Source organism: Petaurus breviceps, unplaced genomic scaffold (genome assembly GCF_028583685.1).
Source record: "Petaurus breviceps papuanus isolate PSGF00001 unplaced genomic scaffold, PetGlider_PUasm1.0 90925, whole genome shotgun sequence".
Lineage (NCBI taxonomy): Eukaryota > Metazoa > Chordata > Mammalia > Diprotodontia > Petauridae > Petaurus > Petaurus breviceps.
Window position 1 is genome coordinate 1,225,553 of NW_027187380.1, and position 9,967 is coordinate 1,235,519.

The 9,967-nt window shown below is 39.5% G+C and overlaps 1 protein-coding gene across 2 annotated transcripts in view; it reads right to left on the reverse strand.

Moving 5' to 3' along the window:
- TIMP2 (TIMP metallopeptidase inhibitor 2) overlaps positions 1–9,967 on the reverse strand; it is a 321,405-nt gene that overhangs the window by 42,988 nt on the left and 268,450 nt on the right. The window lies entirely within an intron of this gene.

The window sequence follows — 9,967 nt, forward strand, 5'->3', positions numbered from 1 at the left end:
AACCCAGAACCCCAGAACGGGGGAGGGAAGAGGGTGGAGAAGGACAGAGTAGAAGGGCAGGGAGGAGGGAATAAGTAAACAAGAGGGAGAAAGACAACTGAACTGAGACAGTTACAATGTGTGTTCACTAAGGGAAGCATCACAGTTGAAAGGACAATTGAAGATGTGAAGAATCCTTCTGAAGCTTAGTGGATTGATGTAGCATTTTTGAGGGAAGGGTTAAGAAACTCTGTATGCATGAGGGGCAGTTAAGTGGCTCAGTGGATCGAGTACCAGGCCTTGAAGTCAGTAAGACTCATCTTTCTAAGTTCAGATCTGGCCTCAGATATTTATTAGCTGTGTGACCCTGGGCAAGTCACTTAACTCTGTCTCAATTTCCCCATCTGTAAAATAAGCTGCAGAAGGAAATGGCATGCCACTCTAATATCTTTGCCAAGAAAATCCCAGGTGGGCTCACAAAGAGTTGGACCAACTGAAAAATGAGCTAACAATAACAACAACAACAATGCATAAGAGAGCCAGTGAAGGAAAGTAGAATCAGAAAAAATTGGGTTCAAATCCCTCCACTGATACTGGCTGTGTGACAGTGAGAGAAATCATTTAACTACTCTTATTTAGCCTCTGTTTCCTTATAGATATTCAAATGGATCCATTCTCTCATTGATTTGGGAATTCTCTCCAATGATAAAAAGAGCAACCCCTCCATGTTAGGCCATCCTGTGTGACTTTGGAGACCTTCCCCACTTTCCCCTGTCATATTTTTTGGGGAGGGGAGGGCAATTGGGGTTAAGCGACTTGCTTAACACAGCTAGTTTTTGTGTTACATGTCTGAGGCCGGATTTGAACTCAGGTCCTCCTGACTCCAGGGCTGGTCCTCTATTCACTGTGCCACCTAGCTGCCCCCTTCCCCTGTCATCTCAAGAGACTAGAGTAACACTGACTACCTGTAATTCCTTACAGTAGTGACCAGCACATCCTCTCTTGCCCCCATAAAACTCCTCAATGATATTCTCTACTCTGTGTTTCTGAGCCCCTCATTGATTTTATATTGCAGTCTATCCATACCTATCGTGTGTTCTTCCTTTTCCCCCTCTGTACTGTGTTTCCCCGATAATAAGACACTGTCTTATTAATTTTTTTGGACAGAAAAACACCAGAGGGCTTATTTTCAGGGGAGGGCTTATTTTAATGAACATTGACAGCAATTTTAATAAACAGGTAAATGTGAACAAAAAAATGTACCTTTATTCAATAAGCAAATCACTGGGGAAGAACAGGATGACGCGCTTACTGCTGCAGCTCTGATTGGATGCAGTTCAGAGCGCGGCGTGCGTTTCACGGGGGGGGGACTGGGACGGTGCATACAGAGGGTACCGTAATGTAGCGTGTAGCGCAGTAGCAATCTCAATAGGGCTTATTTTCGGGGGAGGGCTTATTTTAGAGGAATCTTACACAGTAAGGGGAGGGCTTATTTTCGGGATAGGTCTTATTATCGGGGAAACATGGTATGATACTAATTTTTTAGTTTTTTTGGTGGACCATGGTGTTTCAGGTCTCACTACCATATAGCAACACCATAAAATGTTTCATTAAAAAAGATAGTGGGGGGTCACTTTTATGGGAAGCTTGGGGGTCAGTAAAAGTACTTTTCAACTCTTAGCCCAGATCATTGCCTTGTCCCAGATATACATGCTACTGGACAAGCACCAATGAGTGTCTATTCAGATGCATTTTGAAATCTGGGTAACCAACATTTTTCATTTATTTTAGGCTTTCCCTTATGGATGGACAGGCCATATTCCTTTGGTTGATTACAGATTTCCTCCAAGAGACTCTGGAATATCTTAGAGTTTGATGCTGAAAACACAATCCCATCTGCAAAAATAAACTTCTGCAGAACATCATCATTCACATCCACATTCACCTCAACTTGGATTCTGCACTGGATCTCTACCAGCACGCTGGCAAATACTTTTGATGACCATAACATCTCCTTGTTTCTTGCTTTGCCTGATGATCATTATCAGGGGATCACTGAACAGGATTATTTCTTTGTTACATCCTCCAAGAAATCTTGAATTATCTTGATATATAAAAAATGGAGACATGTTATAAAAAGAGCCTGTCAGAGACATCAATAAGCACAACAGAACTTTCTATTCACTACATCTTTGAGTCAATTGTGAGATGGTAAATATGTTGGCCATTGTTGAAAATCACTTGTGAAGACCTGCTTATTCCCTAATAATGTTTTCATGGAGAATGGCTTCAGTTCATGCACAGATAGCCTTCAGAGATTTCATATGAATTGGAGAGTAGGCATATAAGTCAGTAATTACTGATGTTCTTTCATTCGCTTTTTCAGGGGAAGAGATATTAATAAGGTTGAAAATTTTTTCCATGTCTTTCATAGCTTTCCTTACTTGAAAGACCCCTTAATGCCATCACAACTGGGTAATACACACATATAACATATATATATATATATATATATATATATACACACACACACACACATACATACACACATTTATTTGATTTAATCCTGCTACTTTTTCCATCCTTGTTCTCTACAGTTCTATTCCTACCTCAAGGTGACATTAGGTTCCAAGGATGGTGATACCACTAGATGAAAAAATCAGTCTGGTGAAATAGTTTTTGCAAAGCTTTTCCATTTTCCTTCTATTCCATTTTCATGCTTGAACATCCTTGGGATGATCTAGCTTACTTATATATCTTGCTAAACTTTTGTTAAACTGATTTTACCCTCTACTGCTTCTCTCTGCATTATAATACTGCTCATAATTGTCTACCAGCCTTTGCAAAATTTTATAGTGAGTTAATATTCTAACTTGGCATTGCCCTTAGTAGTCATCTCTCTCCATTTGGCAAACAAGTCAAGTCAAATGTTTGCTAAAGTGGTTTCTGGGCTCTTTTGATTTCTTCGTTTTGCTAATTAATTTATTTTGGATAAATTTCTGAACAAAATTATCATAATTGAGCAAATATCATTCCTATTGTCCATTTCCCATTTCTTATTTTCAGTAACTTGTTTAAATGGCTTCATTGTTAAACTCTCTTAATTCTAAGCCATGTCTTTTTCTCATTATTAATCTTTCTCCATTTTTGTTATAAATTCTCATTTTAGCTCTGACAAATCTATGGTCTGATTGTACAGATAGCAGAATCAGGAACCATGTCAATGAATGTCTCTTCTGTCATTTAAAATGTGGTCAGTATTATTCTTTGTCATGTTATTTGGTACTCATCATGTCCAGTGCATACTTAGTCTTTTTTTTTTTTTTTTGGAAGTAAGGGTTCATTCATGACCCAGAGGTAATTATACCTCTGTATAGGCTTTTGTATCATCTTAATCTTGGCCCTCATTTCTTTCTTCTGAATCATCTATACAATGGGAATAATAATGCCAGTTGTATATGTTTCCCCTTTCAGCTTTGCTGTGGGGAGAATTATAGAAAATGCTTCATTAACTTTGAAACACTATATGTGTTGGCTATGATTTGTTATTATTAATATTTCTCTTATTGTAGAATTTACCCAGAGAACAATAGGACTTTTGCTTCCTAGCTTATGGAATAAACAGAATTTAAAAAAAAAATTGTTCTAAAGGTGGAGAAAGAATAGCAATATACACAATGGACCAGAACCCTGAGGTTTACTATTTGATTGACTTGTTTGGAGAAAGTTATTTCATCCCATTACTTCTATAACAGGGTGACGGTTAATGAAAGCCTGCAGCATGTAGAATATGCTCTACCTGGTACCAATACAAATGAAAGCTTAGCAAGAGCTTGCTTCTGAGCATGTATATCGGAAGGCCTTCCCCCTAATTCACATCATGCACAGGCTTCCTGTTTCCTGTTGACCTGTAGCTTGGTAACAAAAAGCCTTTTAACTGGATCCTAAGTTGAAACTGATTGTGTATACAAAAGCCACAATCTGTCTTCTCTCTGTCTCTGATTCTCAAGTGAGGAAGAAAAAATGCTGCAGGCCCCTGGGTGGGAGCTGCCTAATCAGGTCATCATGTGGCCACGAACAAATGAAACCTATGTTTTTTCTATCCCTGTTGTGTTGTATCCCAGTACAACCTCATGAACTTCAAAAATTCTCAAGTCTCACCAATAACTTGAACCTATAAGAGAGCTGTGCCTGGTGAATAGCAACCAGCTTGACTTAGTCCAGTAATGAAGTGATCAAAAGTCCTGAGACCCCATAAGCAAGGGATTGGCTATTCCAGTCCTAGAATGGGACTTACTTGGCTGGAGGTTGGGTAGGAGTTAGGGGCTTACTGATAGTAACGATTTTAAGCTTGAGTTCACTCTCCCCACAAACTGCAGGGGTTGGTGTCATAGAGGGGAGTAGACTCTTACTTTCAGAATTATTATACTTTTGTCCATACTTTATCAGTAAATATTCCTATTACTCTAAGAATAGTTTTTTTTAATCAGTAAATGTCTCTACCTAGTAAAATCTAATTGATGTAGAAGATATAGAGAGGTTGGTTGGTTACTGGATAATGGAGGGATGTTACCTAGGTAAATGATAAAGGCAGAACATATCAGGTGGGGGCTTATGAGTGACGGCACTAGAGAAAGACATCCCAACATCTCAGGCTAAGTCCTAGAACTCCAAGGAGACCTATATCTAGCCTTGCTCTGAAGACCCAAACTGCTAGTCCAAGTTAGGGTTGAGAGAGTCCTAAGCCCATAGGAACTCCATCTCTAAAAGGCAGAGACTATACTCCCTATGCAGAAAAACTCTTCTTAAAAGAGCCAGATTCGGAGATCACTTTATTTAGGAGCCATAACTGGCATTTATATAACACTTAAAATTGCAAAGCATAGGATCAAAACATTTAGAGCTATAAAGGATCTTAGAGATCATTTAGAGCAATCATCTAGTTTTACATTTATATTTACAATAAACTGAGAATAAGAGAGCAGAAGGGAGGCAACATGGTACAATCAATATAAAGAGTGCTAGATTGGCCTCCAGAAGAAGTTGAACTGGATAACCCCTGAGGTCCCTTCCAGTTCTAAATCCATGATCCGAAGTGCCTTGCTGCATGCTGGAGGGGTGGTAGAATGTGGCTGCTGGCCTCAGAAAGAAATTGTTTCTAAGATAAGGATATAAGCAAGGGAGGCTACTGCCTTCCCTACATGTCCCTCAACCCTCTTCAGCTAGAGACAATGAGAAGAAAATAGAAGGTTGTACCATGGATAGAGTTGTTGACCCTGAAGTCATGAAGGCTTGAGTTCAAATACAGCCTCAGATACTTACTAGCTGTGTGACCCTGAGCAAGTCCCTTTACTTTGTCTTCCTCAGTTTCCTCCACTGTAAAATGGGGGTAATAATAGCACTTTCCAGAGTTGTGAGCATCAAATGAGCTATTTGTAAAGTGCTTAGCACAGTGCCTGGCATGCAGTAGGCCCTATATAACTGCTTGTTCTCCTTCTTCTACTACCCTTCTCCCTCCCAAAAGGAATTTTTATTTGTTCCAAAGCTTATCTGTTTCTTTAAAGTTGATATTTTTTTCATTACTATTCATCTAATCTTTCAAAGATTGTTGCTAACTCAAAGCATTATTAGTCTGCATATATTTCATTTGTTCAAAGGCAGTTGAGAGCAAGAGCAAGATTTTCTTTCCAATTTTCCAGAATATCTGCCTGGGAGTTGGACGAAACAATGAATTTTACTGAAAGGATATTATTCAACTCCCTACAAACAGTTCAAAAATTAATCCAGACTGTGGATTCCCCTGGGCAAAGAACGAGATGATGTTCATGTCAGGGTAAAAGAGGATTGGGAGACAGGGAGGTGTAGTCATTCTCTTGGAGGCAGTTACCTTAGTGGTCTCCAGCATAATATATATATCTATATCTATCTTCCTTATGGTCCCATTTCCCAGATCTGGAAACACCTCCCCCCTCAAGGCATAGCCTAAATCACTGACTATACCTTGGCCTAAGGGAGCAGTTGGGAAAGAGTTGGAAGTCACAAAAAAGTGAGAGGAAGAAAGGAAATGGACATTTATTAAGTGCTTAGTATATGTCAATCACTTTGTGGAAGGGAAAAGTTTATTTGATCCTAACAAAAACCCTGGGAGATAGATGCTATTATTACCCCCATTTTACAGTGGCAGATTGAGGTTGAAATTACTTGCCCAGTGTCACAGAGAGATAAGTATCTAAGACTATATTTGAATTCAGACCTTCTTGAGTCCAGTCCCAGTACTCTCTCCATTATACTGTCTAGCCAGAGGAGGAAGTAAATAGTTTTCCTACTAAGCCAAATACCTCCAATCCCAGCCAAACTTATAGAGACAAGAAGGGATCCACTGGTGATTGGTGGAATAAGAGATAGTAATGAAAAACTATTGGGAGAACACAGGATCACAGATTTGGATCCAGAATAGGCCTTAAGGATTATCTAGTCCAACCCCCTCATTTTAATGTATATGAGAGTAGGAGAGGATTGATCAGGGAATCAATTGGTTCCTAAATTAACAGAGGCAATGAATGAGTGGTTGCATTCACAGCTTGGGAAAGGCAGGAAATCTTGAGTGGTTCATACTCCAAATGATCTTGTTCATGCATTATAAAGTATCCAAATGGGAATGGCCCATTCATAACTTTTAAAGGAAGTATAAAATATTTGTACTTTTGTTTTGCACCTTTAAGAGGTATAAAGGAATTCCTCAAACCTGATGGAATTATAGGAGCAGAAATATCAGGAATATCAGAGCAGAATTATAGGAGCAGAAATATTTTGGTGGTCTTTAAAAAGCAAGGTTGCAGTCCTTGTTCATCAATACAAGGGGAACACTATCAGTACAGCCGTGTTGTCTCTGAAGCTGAGAGTCAGCTATGGAGGAAGAACCCAGCTGCTATGAGGGAATCCCTCTTTACCTTTTCCTTTATGCTACCAGAGCTGGAAGGGAAGTGAAGGCAGAAGGGAATTCTCTCTCCTCTCTCCTCTCACTGACAAAGGTGTCTTGAAGTAGAGCAATTGTCTCCTAGTAGGAGACACAAGGTTCAGGGAGTACAGTCATGAGGAGGAAGAGTCTCATGGAGCCTAGTAGAGAAAATGCACCCAGGGTAGCATGAGGAAACCATAAGAAGAGGAAGGAAATTAGGGCCCTGTAGGGCTGGAAATGTGAGCTGCCTTTGCTAAATCTGTGTCCTCTTTATGTGTGCACCCAATTCTGCCCAATGACACCATGTGTATTTATGGGAAAAGGTGCCTCAGATTTATGGGAATAATCAATGTCTTTTGACTACTGCTAATTCAGTGGCATTTTAGTAAATGCCTTTGTTTGCAATAATAGGGTCAACTAGCTGAATATCAAAGGTTAATAATACATGGGTAGAAGCTCATATGATTTTAGAAGTGAGGACCATAAGGTACTCCAGTACTTTGAAACTGGAGAAGTAGTGCTCTATGGGATCCAACAGGTAAGTGTCATATGAGGAGATAGCTACAGTAAGATAAATAAATTGAAACCTAGACAGGGCAAGTGACTTATCCAAAGTCACACAGATAGTAAGTGGTAGAGTCAGGAATCAACATCCTCTAATTCCAAATCCTGCATTCCTGCAATGCAGGTGCTTTCAATAATAAGTACATGCTTATTAGGTCAATGGCTGGGGACCTCAATGACTCCAGGAAGAAACCTGGCATTGAAAAATCCAAGTCAGCTTTACATAATACCTTCTATCTACAGTAATGTTAATATTACCTCATCCATGCAGAATAAAAATTCTTGATATAACAGTCTACCTTCCTCCATAGGTTAGCTAACTTTTCCTCTACAGTATATACAGTGACTGTCTTTTATTACTACTCTAACAGAGGGAGACATTAGCTTTAAGAATGTGGATGGGACTGCTCTGGTGAATTTGACTTAAATAAAAACTTTAGGTAAAGACTATATTCATTTTCAAGGAGTGGCAGGTTGCAATCACTTTTGGAAAGAAAACCTGTAATCATCTCACTTCCTTTTTTTTCTCATGCTAAAGGTTCTTCTGTCTCTCTGTCTCTGTCTGTCTGTCTCTCAAACATGCGTGCACACACACACACACACTCCTTTGTTTAAAATCTAATTTTCTTATTACATCAAGTTTATAAGCCCTTAGATTTTTATTGTTCTACCCACTGTTAATTCATTTGCATAAGATCAGGGGATTTTTGCCTCCTGAGTTAGATAGGGTTGTGTCCAAAATGACTCCCACTTATGAAATGTGGGAACCAGAAAGTGCTGATGTAACTATGTGACCACATAACAACTTCACCACACTTCCTGGTTTTTTCCTACCACAGTACAGTCTAGTAAGTGAACTATTTTTGACTTAGCTAGCAATCTGAACTCCTCCCCCATAAGGCCACACTGGCCCCTGGACTAACACCTAACTTAACAGGTCCCACCCAGAACTTCCCTTCAATCCACCTCTTGTGGTAAATGCTTTACCACAGCAGTAGGCAAATCCTACAGGACACCATAGTGTAAACCCCTTGCCCTAAAAAAGAAAAGAAAAGAACGGTGGATTTGGAGCTCTGTCCACATTGGGACCATGAGAATTAAGTAATTGAGTTGAAGATGTGCAAATGTTCAGAGATTGGGTCTTATGAATTCAATTCTCTAAGAATAGCTATTTTTGATGGGGGAAGGAGAGGAAGAGAGATAATTATAAAAAAAATTCCTGGGACAGTAAGAGGTTCTCTAGTTTCAGAAGGGGGAGTAGAGAAAGAATGTGGTGAGACAGAGGGAGAAGAAAAAGAGGAGGAGGAAAAGTATTCACCTTGGGAAGAACTCATCATATACCTACCAAGGTAGGAGATCCACCTCAGAGAAACTTGATAAGATACTGATTAAAGTCTGGTCAGAGAATTTCTATGGTCAAAGTAACTCAGGTAGCTCTGAAGGGAACAGTTTCAATCTGGAGTCACAGAAGTAAAACCTAAGTCCAGACCAAAAAAGGAAGGAAGGAAGAAAAGAAAGAAAGAAAGACTGCTTTTCCAGGAACTTAAGAGTTGAAAGGGCAGCTAGGTGGCACAGTGGATAGACTGCCTGACCTTAAGTGAGGAAGACTCATCTTCCTGAGTTTAAATCTAGACTCAGACATTTACAAGCTATGTGGCAAGTCACTTATCTCTTTTGGTCTCAGTTTCCTCATCTCTTAAAATGAGCTGGAGAAGGAAATAGCAAACCGCTTTGATATCTTTGCCAAGAAAACACCAAATGGGGTCAGAAGCAACAAGACTGAACAGCGAGGACAATAAACGAGTTGAAAGAATGTTAAGTTTAAGTCCAAAGATAGGAAGGACCTATTATCAAGAATAAAAGAACAAAAGGACAGTGACCCCAATGGGCAAAGCTAGGAGTAACTAACAAATGAAAGGGTACTGAAACAGCCTAGAAGTGACAGTTAAATGCTTTAAGATTGTGCCAAGGTGAATAATGAGACACTGACCTTATCAATATATAGGTTGTACCACCAGAATTCCTTCATACTATAGTAAAATATAAATTTCTGGTAAACCTAAGTCCTGTATGCCCAGTGCTTAGCACAGTGCCTGGCACATAGTAGGTGCATAATAAATGTTGATTGATTGCTAGAGAAGGAAGGCTACATCAGGGCAAGGTGCTGCCAGAGAAAAGTAAAATGAGTCCTATGATTCACCCTAGTGGGGAGAAAAAAATCCAGTCTTTAAAAAGAAGGTTTTTTTTTTCTGTCTTTACACCAGAAAGTTACCCATTATACCTGGTAGCAAGAGTTACCAAAGGAGGTGGAAGAGATAAATCCTTTTACTTTGGGATTTACCTATTTCATCAGAGTTACCACTAGAGTTTGAGTAATGGCTGGAGTCAGGCAGGGTTCACACACCAACTTCTGCTGTGTGTGTGTGTGTGTGTGTGTGTGTGTGTGTGTGTGTGTGTGTGTGTGTG